At 42.6% G+C, this 13,492-nt stretch overlaps 1 pseudogene; it reads left to right on the top strand.

The window, feature by feature from the left end:
- The first annotated feature begins 11,501 nt into the window (after positions 1 to 11,501).
- LOC120268547 lies at positions 11,502 to 12,765 on the top strand (annotated as a pseudogene).
- The last annotated feature ends 727 nt before the right edge of the window (positions 12,766 to 13,492 follow it).

Below are 13,492 nucleotides of genomic sequence, written 5' to 3'. Positions count from 1 at the left end.
TAACTATGAACATGAGGCAAATGATTTCGAGGAGATTAATAGATTGAAGGATGGCAGCTTGCGCCCATCAATTGTTGGACCACCAGAACTTGAGCTTATGCTTTCAATTAATTGATGTTTATTGTGAGTTACAACCTTGAATGCTTGATTGTATGAACATTTCCCTAGAGTGACACTAGGGTTGAGAGTTCTTGTTGGTAACCTTGTGACTCGAGTGACACACCACGAGTGTTAGACAAAGCTAGGTTGGAGAGGGTTGAGAGGGTGAGTCGAGAGGTGCAGGAGCGCCTATTTTTCCCTCCAACGTGATAGATTCTACCTCCATTCCTCGAGTTCTTTTATGGCTATAATAGAGTGAATGGTCTAAGGGATGACCCTCCACTAGGGCTTAGTTGCGAGTGCAACGGAGTGAAGCATTGAGGTGATCTTAGTATCTAGAGCTTAACCGTGGTTAGGGACCTTCCACCTCGAACAAAGGGTTAGGTCTATAATTAGGAAGAGATTTATCACTTGGAATCCTTAGAGCTCATTGCAACTCTATCCGAAAAGTCGAGGTGTTGAGATTATTCGATTTCTCCTCCGGGACATGTATAGAGTTAGCCATAGTTGACCTTAGATTTGGGACTATGTAATGAAGGATTTCCATGACTCACTATTGATTGATTAGGAAGCATAATAGAGGGTTCTTGCACTTGAAGCTATCGTCCTAGGCGGAGCATTATCCGAGTACCCCATCTTTATCGATTGCCTTACCTTCTCCTTTACTCGTGCTCTCTTACTTGTTGATTTTACTTTTGAGAATTGAATCATTGTCACACTTATCACTATTGATTTTTTTCACATAGCTAAGAAGCGGATTAAGTATTTTTTTATTCCCTACTCCTCGTGGATTCGATACCCGCTCATCCGGGATTATTACTTCGACAAACCCGTGCATTTGCGGGATATACGTAGGGACCTTGTCACCCAGCGTGGCTGGTGACGCTGTAGCCCGAGCATCCACGCGACCGCGTGGCCTTGTTGACAAAGGCCGAGCCGCACGCCGACGCCGGCGCGCGCCCATTCCACGAGCCCGCGTGGGTCGGCAAGCTCACGCGGGCTGGCCCCCAGCGCCACGTGGGGCCCTGGCCGAGACCAGAATGCGCCCACGCGGGCGCGTGGCTTCCCCACACCCAATAAGGCCATACAAGTGCTTGGCTTTGCCCTCCACGCCCGCGTGGAGCCCTCAGACTCACCAAATTCATGCTTAACTCGACTTCTTTTTGAAGCTTTATTTGCGGTGTATGACACCAAGGACCGAAAAAAACTTGTTCCGGAATGCTTTAATTTCATACGCTTAAGCTTGGATAAGAACATTCTTTTGGCACACCGCAACACCGAAGACAACGCCGATGCTTGAGGCGTCCCCACTCATGATTCTTCAGTTTCCTTTTACTTTTTGTTTTTCAATTTTTTTAGTTTTTTTCTTTATTTTATATTTTTTAGACTTTAGTTAACTTTTGTGTTTTGTTTTTGTTTGTGCGAGTTTATGCTTCATGTGTTTACTTATAAGAACTCGTACATCTTTTTCTATTTTGTTGAGCTTCACTCGAACCCCTTGTCTACGTGCAAGATGGCCTTGAGAGTGTTGTTGATGGTGTTTTTTTAGTCATAGATATGATAATGTGATATTGTCACATGGTCGTGTGAGCTTCACAACCCATACAACAAGCCCATGAGTTAGACTTCACCAAACGATTAATGAGGAGTTCGGGGAAGTATTGTTTTTAATTGCATTCCCACACACATTATGCTTCCATTGTTATTATTTTTTTATTGTCCTTGCATGCGTACATTGAGGACAATGTACATCTTAAGTGCGGGGAGGGTTCACCTTATACATGACTTTTTACTTGTGTTTTCATGAGCATGCTCTTGTTGCCAATGAAGGTTCACCATAAGGTTAAGAGTTTAATTATTAGTTTTTGGAGGTTATAAACATGGATTTTATCATGCTCTAGTTTTCATCCAATTGTTTTTGAATATTTTTTTGTCCGATTGCTCTTTGTGCACTTTTTCTCACTCATTAGACCTATGAAGACTCTAGTTCATTATGTTTGGGACTTTAGTATGCTAGTTTTTATTTGAAAAAAATTCAGAAAAAAATCAGAAAAAAAAAAGAATTGGAAATTGTTTGTTGTTTGTACTCATTTGGTGAACCTAAGGCCAAGCACTTCTCTTTTCTTTCCATAGGTTTAATGTTTAATTTTTTTCTTGAGGACAAGCAAAAGACTTAAGTGAGGGGAGTTTGATAAGTGCTTGAGTAGACATATTTTTTTATATGTTTTACATGCATTGAGCATCATTTTTACCATGGTTTATGTTTCATATTGTGTATTTGGTGTTCTTTTTATGAATGTAGATTGTGAATGCCTTGAAGAGTAAAAAGGAAGCAAAAGATAGGCTATAAAGACACAATGTTGGGAGTTCTTGTTCAATTCAAGGACCAAGACACGAGAGTAGTTCATAAACATGGAGATGTGTGCCAACTTCCAAGAAGATGCAAGTTAATTCACTAGTTGGAAGGGCACAAAGGCAGCCACATCTTCATGTTCCTTCTCTTTGTGAAGATTGCAAGACTTCTCAAAGATATGTCGATGAAGAAAAGTTTTATAGCCTACCACATGGACGTGTGCCTGGACATGTGGCCTCAAGAGAAGTGTGTTTGGACTGCGTTTTGTGAAAAGTTTTATAGCCTACCACATGACTGTACCAACTTTGATCGATTCCTCCTCCGTCATAGCATCAAGGAAGCCACCGGTGAACCTAGCTTCGAGTGGGTCCTTCAAGACGTCGAAAGCTCTCCATCAAGGCCATCGGGTTCATATATAAGGGGTTTATTTCTATTGTTTTAATGTAATTTCATTCATTGATTGTGTGTTTTTGTATGTTGCTCCATGGAGAGCTAAAAACCCTAGAGGGTATTTGGGCTTGTGAACCCTAGGATTCTCATCTTTTGTGGATTTGCTTAGTGTTTCTATTTAATCCGAGTTTGATTAAGTTTTTAATCTTGATTGTCTAATGCTTGCTTGCCTTATTGATCTTTTTGGTTATTTGGTTTGCTTGATTTGTTACCTTGGTGAGAGAGAGGTCTCCATTAGGGTTAGAACCTAAAGATTGAAGAGGGTTGAGAAGGTGAGTCATGAGATAGAGAGCATCCCCTTTCCCCTCCAATTGATGTATTCTATCTCCGTTCCCTAAGCTCTATGAAACCATATTTGGTGTGAGGCGTGAGATTGAGAGATTTCTCCGCGGGACCTTGTAGGGGGTTAGGATCCTTTACTCGGAAATTAGGGTTGGATCAATCTTTAGGAATCGGATACACCTCTTGGATTCCCTAGAGTGCTTTGCGGTCATAGGTGGTGTGAGGTGTTGAGATTGAGTGATTTATCCACCGGGACCTCGTAGGGGACTAGTATCAGTGATCAGGAGGCCAGATCCGATTATATTTGGATTTCCATAACTTAACTTACTCATCATAGAAACACTTTGTTTATCCGGTACCTAATACGTGAATCCTAGGGGGAGCATTGCCCGAATACCCCATTTTTAGTGAGTGAGATCTCCATCCATTTAACCCTTACATATTCGTCCCCGGTATTCATTTCTTCACACATTAGATCACCACACCTTTCCATTTTTCATTAGGTTAGAAAGCAGTGAAGAAGTTAGTACTAGTAGCTCTATTCCCTGTGGATTCGACTCACCCGATTCACCGGGTATTTTTATTACTCGACACCCGTGCACTTGCGGTTTACACGCATATTCAGATGCGTGTCACCTAGTCGTGGGTTGCTTGGTCAAAAAGTCGATGCCAACTCCTTCATTGTCTCGTGCCCTTTACTTTTAAAAGCAAAAGCTTGGCGGCCTGTCTTTGAATATAAGTCTTCTCTCCTTTTTGAGTCCGGGATGCAAAGTCACCTACTTCTTGGTTGAAGGAAAGCATTTGACTGACTTTGGTTGGATAGCTTTGAGAAAGATATGATTCTACAGAAAAAGTTGACAATTAACTCCCCAAAGAATAGGAAACCAAAACAAGAGTCTCAAAATTCCACTAGTCACGAAAACATCTAAAGTGAAAAGATGCTAGCCCAATGGAGACTTGTCAAAAAGTACAGATCACTTGATTTGATTGTCGAAGATGACCTTTAGTGAGTCTGAAGCTAGGGCTCATGTGTACAGTGATCCCCGAGCATTTCGATCGATGAATTCCACCGATATTCAAATCTAGGTTTTTTTGAATGAATCGATCATGGTCCAAAAACATTCTTTGGATGCTTTGGTTCAAGTTTTCACTCCTTGAGGCTAAAACCACCCATGACCCCCTGTTTTTTTAGCCTCGGAATTGACATACTCGACCACCCGGACCATGAGTAACTCAAGTGGAGTTTGCTCTCCTTGCCTTGAATTAGGTCTTTAGCTTTGGTGCTATCCTTCCCTTTGACTCCGATCTCCTCTTTCCCGCTCCACACGGATCAGGGTTTTGAGGGCAAAGTCAGCTTTTCTCATCCACCGGGCAAGCGGGTTCCACGTGTTAGGAAGGTGGGTAAAAGGCAAGCAACTCTTTCCCGATGGCCTTAACGGATAAAAGGCAATCACTGCGTCTAGGGGCCCCTCGGTCAGGCTGGCAACTATTTCCTCGTCCCATCAATCCCATTCCAACAATAAGGGAGAGCTCTTATTTTGTCCTTTATGCCATGAATCACTCTGTTAGAGGAAAAAGATTGAAGTAAGATCTTTCCCTCACCAGTCCCATTTCGGATTCTTTTTGACTATTGGGATAATACCTTTATCTTTCCCGCGCATTCCTTGCCAATTCTTATACTATTGATCTGAGGGAAGGAATTCCTTTTTCTATTTCATAAGGGTCACCTATACCTATTCTGTGTTGCTCTCTGATTCACTTCCTCACTCGGAGATAGCCTTTGTACCCCTTCTTCTGAACTTGAAAACACACGTCTTTCTTTATTATTATATTATTCTTCTCTTAGCTTTCCTCACTCGACTCGATATAGCCTATCACTCTCTAAGATACAATAGAAAGTGATTAAGAAGAAGCTGTGAGGTAATGCGCTGATGTCCTTCAGCAAGTCTTCTGAGGAAGAAGATCCAATCTACCATCCTTGTAGCTGAATGAATCCCCCTCATTATAAAGAAAGGCAGTGGAAAATTCTCATTAGAGGAAAGGTAAAGAGACTGTAGCAAGGGTAATCCAGCAAGCGCTTAGGCAAGCTAGCAAGTTCGCTCTCCTATCGCTTTTCTCGAGAATATCTAAAAAATTTCTTTTTCAAGCAAGCATTAAATACGAGCACGCTAGGGCTATATCTTTTTCTGAAGGTGCTGGGCTTTGATTGAAAGGACTGAGCTAACGATAAAAGTTTCTTTCGATGGGATAGGAATAAAATACCCCGGAGAGATTTCCTTCTATTTCTTTTTAGGTTGCCTCCGGATGTATTTATTTGGAAGGTAGGAGTTCGTGGAAAAGAGGTTCCTCTTCTTTCTTTTGTGGAGATTGATCATTACATATAGTAACCAGGTGGGAATCAGCGAATCTCAAAGATCTATTGCTTGCTCTGGTCGACTTTCTGTCTTCACTTTCCCCATATGTTCGATCAACAAGACTGGATTTTGGTTGGCTTGAAACTGTGATTTTTGTGAAGTCCCACACCCTGCTGCAAGACTATAGGAATCTATTTATCAAGGTCTTTTCAACAGAGAGGAAGTCATTACACCTTTGGGTAGGACTGCACGACTATCTATGGTTTCAGTCCACGAAAAGCTCTATTATTGGCTTACCCCTTCAAGTAGAGACTAAAGGCGGGATTTCAGATTGCACTTGACCTCTCGGGTTCAAGTGAGAAATCGTCATGTGGAAGAGGATCCGTTTCAAAGGGAGCAAACTATTCAGTGGAATAAAGCATCCTTGACCCTATATATATATATATAATATAGGAATATGAATTTTATCAACTGGAACTTCACCTCGACTACTCTAAAAAAGCAAAAAAGCCTTATTTGCATTGCGGCTCACTCCTAAAGGTCCCACAAAAGCTGTTATCGAAAAACGGGAAAGAGATAAATGTGGACAGTGACACGACCTATTATGCTATGCGTACTTACCCATGATTCGCTGTCTTTCCATGGAATGAATCCGATCCTCCAACAAACAAAATAGAAGGAAGGATCCTCTCTGGAGTTATGTTACGAGACTTGTAGCACAATTGTTTCTGCTTCTAGCTCCCCTTATAATATAACAGAATGGATATTTCTCTTTTTGTCACAGCGCTATTGCTCTATAGAGAGCTTTTCCTTCAGATGATTAAGTGGTCAATCAAGCCTTGGTCCAATATTCAAAGCAAACCAACAATGACGAAGGACAGACTGGGAAGGAAGTGAATTTAGAACTTTACCTCTAGTCTTGGCCTAAACTCTATAGTAAGAGAAGGGAACATGTAATTGATTAAGGAAAGGCATGAGTTTGAATTTGCCAAGGAAGTGACATACTTTATGTATCTACCGCCCATAAGCGCTGGTGCTATAAGACTAATTACTAATGGGCATTCGTGTACTAAGAGCTCTTGTATGCCTTTCTTTTAGTTTGTTTCTCTCTTTAAGGTAATTACCATTCTTAGTTATAGTAGTAGGAATGTGATCTTTTCCTTATCCGGATCTATCTACACTGTCTCAGCTCATGCAAAGTAGAACTATAAGATTTCTGGGTATGTAGTTTATCCTGTCACCGAACTCTAAGGGCTAGTTGCATCTTCTTCTGTCTCTTTCATTGGCGTGGACCAAAGAAACTTACTGAGAAAATGATTTTGAGTTCAATCACTCGGGAGTCGGAGCTTGTTTTTCTATTTCTCACGTAGAGCTAAGAAGGAAGGAAAGGAGAAGCTTTTATCTCAATAAATGATCTTATGAGTCAGTTCTCTTTCTGTTTTCACGAATCCCAATGGCAAGAAGCCCTCAACTTAGAGAGATGGATTGCAGCAGGGAAGATGAGGCAAAGGACCTCCTGATCAGGTGCCGATCCTCTACTCGTATGGCGCCCATCACCTACTACCTCTTTGTTTGGTTATCGATATTATATTCTTTTCATTGATGATTGTTCAAGAGTAACATGGTTGTATCTCATGAAAACCAAGGATGAGGCTCCATCAACAATTTCACAAGATGATTGAAACCCAATTTGATGCCAAAATTAAGGTCCTTCACACTGATAATGGGACTGAGTATGTAAACCAAGAAATAAGACAATACCCTCAAGAGAATGGTATTGCACACCATACTACTTGTGTTGATTGTCCTGGTGTTGTTGAACGGAAAAATAGGCATCTTCTTCAAGTGACTAGGTATCTTTTGATAGATGCTTTGGTTCCTAAAGTTTTTTGGGGTGATGCTGTTTTAACTGCATGCTAATTGATTAATCGATTTCCCACACATGTTCTTTGAAATGTAAGTTCTCTGAAAAAGAAAAGAAAACATCCATGTATCCCACTTCTTCGTGTCTTTGGTTGTGTATGCTATGTACATCTGCCTGAAAAGAACAGAGATAAGTTGAATGCTTGATGACAAGGTCCCCTTGCGTATATCCCGCAAGTGCACGGGTTTGTCGAAGTAATAATCCTGGGTGAGCGGGTATCGAATCCACAGGGAGTAGGGAATAAAAATACTTAATTCGATTCTTAGCTATGTAAAAGATCAATGATGATGAGTGTGATAATGATTTAATTATCAACGATAAAAAGTAACAAGTAAGAGAGCAAAAAGTAAAGAAGGGGGTAAAGGCAATCGATAAAGATAGGGTACCCGGATAATGCTCCGCCTAGGATAATTGTTTCAAGTGCAAGAACCCTCTATTATGCTTCCTAATCAATGCAATGGTGAGTCGTGGAAATCCTTAATTACATAGTCCCAAATCCAAGGTCAACTATGGCTAACTCTATACATGTCCCGAGGAGAAATCGAACAATCTCAACACCTCGACTCTCGATAGAGTTGCAATGAGCTCTAGGGATCCCAAGTGATAAATCTCTTCCTTATAATAGACCTAACCCTTTGGTCCGGTCGAAGGTCCCCTAACCACAATTGAGCCCTAGATACTAAGATCACCTCAACGCTTCACTCCGTTGCACACGCAACTAAGCCCCCAGCGGAAGTTCATCCCTTAGACCATTCACTCTATTATGGCCGCAAAGAACTCGAGGAACGGAGGTAGAATCTATCACGCCGGAGGGGAAAGAGGACGTTCCTGCACCTCTCGACTCACCCTCTCAACCCTCTCCAACCTAGCTTTTTGTCTAACGCTCGTGGTGTGTCACTCACTCACAAGGTTACCAACAAGAACTCTCAACCCTAGTGTCACTCTAGGGGAACTCAATCAAGCATTCAAGGTTGGAACTCACAATAAACATCAATTTATTGAAAGTATAATAAAGAGGTTCAAAAGAAACAAATACATCCTAGGGTTCACAATACCGAGTACCCACTAGGGGTTCAGCTCTCCATGGAGCTAAGTACAATCAAAGAAATAGAACGTAAAAGTAATGAATCCACAGAGAAACCCTCTCGATGGTCATGTCGATGGTCTTGTGGAAAGTCCTCTACTCATCGTCCAAGGATTCCCTCGTCCGGTATAGGATACGCCTCGACGGAAACTCCCCTACCAATTTTCTTCCTAAGGAATGGCGATATTGGAGCCGTAGAACCTCTCCAAAACCTTGGCCAATACCCCTTGAAACCCTAGCCGAAGCCCTCTCTCAAGTTGGGGAAAAAGATGGAGAAAAGAATACTAAAATCGGGCTGATTCGACTTTTTAAATAGGGTCGAATCGGGCGACTACACGGGCGTGGATGATTCACACGCCTGGGGAAATTTCCACATGCCGCTGTGGATACTTTGAACTCCTGTTTCTCGGCCGGCGTGAGCAGGTCTGCTACAGTGCTTTCACTCGTGTTTCCGTAGTGCTCGCTACAATATCCGGCTCGAATAGCTTCCCGAATCCATACTTTCATCGAGTAACGTAAGCGGGCACTACGTTCACATCGTGGATCACTTGCATCTTCAATGATAGGCACATTGGTGAAGCTCTTGTTCTATGTGCATAAGTCGGAATGCTCGAGTGTGACTGCCTTTGTGCCTCTCCAAATGGATGTACCAACTCGAATACGAGGAGGTTGGCAAACACTCTAGCATCTCACATCGACCTATGTTTTCACGTTTGAACCTTAGCAAGATTTCCTCCAAAATTGGTGCATTGTAATCCACATTGGCTTCTTTCCTTCATACTTGGCCCTCACAACCCTACCCGCACGAAAGTAACATAAAAACACATATATTAGTGTAAAAACCTGAGAAAAGTAATGCTCAATGATAAGTGCTTGTGCGATATGAATGCGAAGCATTATTTCCTTATGTTGAGCATTACTTTCCTCGGGTTTTTACACTAATTATGAAGGAAAGAAGCCAATGTGGATCACAATGCACTCGATTTTTGGACGAAATCTTGCTAAAGTTCAAACGCGAAGATATAAGTCGGGTGCGAGATGCTAGAGTGTGTGCCAACCTCCCCGTATTTGAGTTTACACAACCATTTGTAGGGGCACAAGGACGACCACACTCAAGCATTCCGACTTATGCACATAGAACAAGATCTCCATCATCTTATCCGCTCATTGAAGAAGCTAAAGCGATCCACAGAGCATAAACGTGAGCCCGCTTTATGTTACCTCGATGAAAAGTGGATTCGGGAGTATTTTTTTGGCATAGTACTGCAGCAGTGAATCGTGAGAAAATCACCGTGGTAGTTATCGTTCACAGCTAGCCGAAAAATCGCAGAAAGCGGAGAATCCACATGGGCGTGGGAAATTATCCACGACCGTGTGGAAATCCAAGACAGAGCGTGTTCCGTACACTCCCGTGGAGTCGCCCGATTGCGACTCCCTATTTAAAAGCCGATTTCAGCCCCGATTTCGACGATTCTTTTCTCCATCTTTTTCCCCAACTTGTGAGAGGACTTGGCTAGGGTTTCGAGGGGTATTGGCCAAGGTTTTGGGGAAGTTCTACGGCTCCGACATCGTGATTCCATTAGGAAGAAGGTTGGTAGGGAGCTTCGATCGAGGCGTATCCTATACCCTGGACGAAGGAATCTTTGGAAGACTAGTAGAGGGACTCTCCACGAAGACCATCGACACGATCATCAAGGGGGTTTCTTTATGGATTCATTGCTTTTACATTCGATTTCTTTGATTGTACTAAGCTCCATGGAGAGCTAAACCCGCTAGGATGTATTTGTTTCTTTTAACCTCTTTATTATGCTTTTCAATAAATTGATGTTTATTGTGAGTTCCAACCTTGAATGCTTGATTGTATGAACATTTCCCCTAGAGTGACAGTAGGGTTGAGAGTTCCCTGTTGGTAACCCTGTGAGTGAGTGACACACCACTAGCGTTAGACAAAGCTAGGTTGGAGAAGGTTGAGAGGGTGAGTCGAGAGGTGCAGGGAGCGTCCCCTTTCCCTCCGGCGTGATAGATTCTACCTCCGTTCCTCGAGTTCTTTGCGACCATAATGGAGTGAATGGTCTAAGGGATGAACCTCTCATTGGGGCCTAGTTCGCGTGTAATGGAGTGAAGCGTTGAGAGGATCTTAGTATCTAGGGCTTAATTATGGCTAGGGACCTTCCATCTGGACCAAAGGGGTAGGTCTATATTTAGGAAGAGATTTATCACTTGGAAACCCTAGAGCTCATTGCAACTCTATGCGAGTGTGAGGTGTTGAGATTGTTCGATTTCTCCTCCGGGACATGTATAGAGTTAGGCATAGTTGACCTTAGATTTGGGACTATGTATGTAAGGATTTCCACGACTCACCATTGCATTGATTAGGAAGCATAATAGAGAGTTCTTGCACTTGAAGCGATCATCCTAGGTGAAGCATTATCCGAGTACCCCATTCTTTATCGATTGCCTTACCCTCTTCTTACTTTTTGCTCTTTCACTTGTTGTTTTTATTGTTGAGAATTGAATCAATTTCACACTTATCACTATTGATATTCTACATAGCTAAGAATCAAATTAAGTATTTTCATTCCCTACTTCCTGTGGATTCGAACCCGCTCACCCGGGATTATTACTTCGACAAGCACGTGCACTTGCGGGATATAAGCAAGGGGATCTTGTCACTCAACATAAGGAATGAACGCTTTGCATCCATATCGCACAAGCACTTATCACTCGATCTGTCAGATGAATTTTTCTTGGATATTCTGCTCATAAATAAAGAAAAGGGAGACAAGTGTTATGATCCCAAACATCGAAAACACTACATTTCACATGATATTACATGTTTTGATGGAGTTCCATACTATTCTCGTGAGTCTAAGCTATCCTCACAAGCTAATGAACATCATATGACATATCAAGACTTTGTTCCTCCATTTCCTACATTGATTGAGCAGGTCCTAAATGATAACCAGCCTGCTCAAAGAAAGAGCGAGAGAAAGAATTATTATGTTGCTGGTGATGAAAGTAGTGGATCATTTAGCTCCTTATCATCGTGGGGCAAAAATCGGGCTATTTTGGGGAGCTGGGGTGGGTAAAACAGTCCTCATCATGGAATTGATCAGCTACATTGCCAAGGCTCATGGGGGTGCACTGTATTTCACGGAGTAGGCAAACGTACTTATGAAGGAAATGATCTCTACATGGAAATGAAAGAATCCGGAGTGATTAATGAAAAAAAAATATTGCAGAATCAAAAGTGGCTCTAGTCTATGGTCAAATGAATGAACCACCGGGAGCTCGTATGAGAGTTGGTTTGACTGCCCTAACCATGGCGGAATATTTCCGGGATGTTAATGAACAAGACAAGACGTGCTTCTATTCATCGACAATATTTTTCGTTTCGTCCAAGCAGGATCGAAGTATCCGCCTTATTGGGGAGAAGTGGGTTATCAACCCACCCTTAGTACAGAAATGGGTTCTTTGCAAGAAAGAATTACTTCTACCAAAGAGGGATCTATAACTTCGATCCAAGCAGTTTATGTACCTGCGGACGATTTGACCGACCCTGCTCCTGCCACGACATTTGCACATTTAGATGCTACTACCGTACTATCAAGAGGATTAGCTGCCAAAGGTATTTATCCAGCGGTAGATCCTTTAGATTCAACGTCAACTATGTTACAGCCTGGCATCGTTGGCGAGGAACATTATGAAACTGCGCAAGCAAAAAGTTAAGCAAACTTCACAACGTTACAAAGAACTTCAGGACATTATAGCTATCCTTGGGTTGGACGAATTATCCGAAGAAGATCGTTTAACTGTAGCAAGAGCACGAAAAATTGAGCGTTTCTTATCACAACCCTTCTTCGTGGCAGAAGTATTTACGGGTTCTCCAGGGAAATATGTTGGTCTCGCAGAAACAATTAGGGGGTTTCAACTCATTCTTTCCGGAGAATTAGATAGTCTTCCCTTCACGAGCCCGCACATTCAATGGACCACAAATCTCAGAGTGGATAATCTCAAGTAAACCAACCACCTGATCTGTTAGCTTTCGGAAAGGGTTTTCTAACTAGCTTACCATCTACACAAGAAGTGCACTTGGGTAGTTCAACTTGGTTTAATGATCCTAGCATGCCCTAACCTACTCATGCGAGAGCACTGCAACGTATTCTGACTGCTGCTCTTCCCTAGTTTCAGTATTACGACAGACTATAAACAAAAAAATTTCTTATCTATGGTTTCAGTCAAAGAGAAGAACGGACCCTATATCTTTAAAAGCTGCTCTTCCCACTACTTCTGACTGCTCTGGCTACTCTCTGACAGCTGCTTCCTACCGGCCTCCTTTCTTTACCGCAGTTCAATCTCTGACTGCTCAGGGCTACTACTGCTTCCCGCCAGCGGCTGCTTCCAGCAAGCAATAGGAGTCTTTCATTTTTCTTTCCTCGCTCGGACTTCCCGTCACTGGCTACAGTTCGCTTTTCAGATAGGCCGACCTCGCCTTCACAGTTGACGAAACGAGTTGCCTTTCCCCATTCCCCAGAAAGAGAAGGCCTCCAAAACATGCCCCGCCTTCCGAGCTGCCGGACCGACCGACTCAAGCTGTAAAGGCCCCTTAGGTAGCCAATCATTATCCAGTAAGGAAGAGCGAGCACCTTAAGGAAACCGAAGGTAGCTCAATGAATGGAGAGAGTTAGGAGAAGGGAAGGGCCCGCCGGTCGACTCAGGGAAAACCCCACCTTTTCTCAAAAATCCGACTAAGAAGTCAGGCCCGGAAACGGCTCTAATAGGTCTTTTTCCATTCGAGACATAAAATAGCCGAAACAGGCTTTTAACCGATCAAATTCAAATAATGGCCTCTGAGAGCGTTTGCTACAAGCCGAAGGAAAGGCTGCTCGGAGATTAGCAGAGGTTATTGAATCTGACCCAGCCACAACTCCAGCAAGAGTAGGCTC

This window comes from Dioscorea cayenensis, chromosome 9 (genome assembly GCF_009730915.1).
Source record: "Dioscorea cayenensis subsp. rotundata cultivar TDr96_F1 chromosome 9, TDr96_F1_v2_PseudoChromosome.rev07_lg8_w22 25.fasta, whole genome shotgun sequence".
Taxonomy (NCBI): Eukaryota; Viridiplantae; Streptophyta; class Magnoliopsida; order Dioscoreales; family Dioscoreaceae; genus Dioscorea; species Dioscorea cayenensis.
This window is presented reverse-complemented; position numbering and strand designations above follow the sequence as displayed.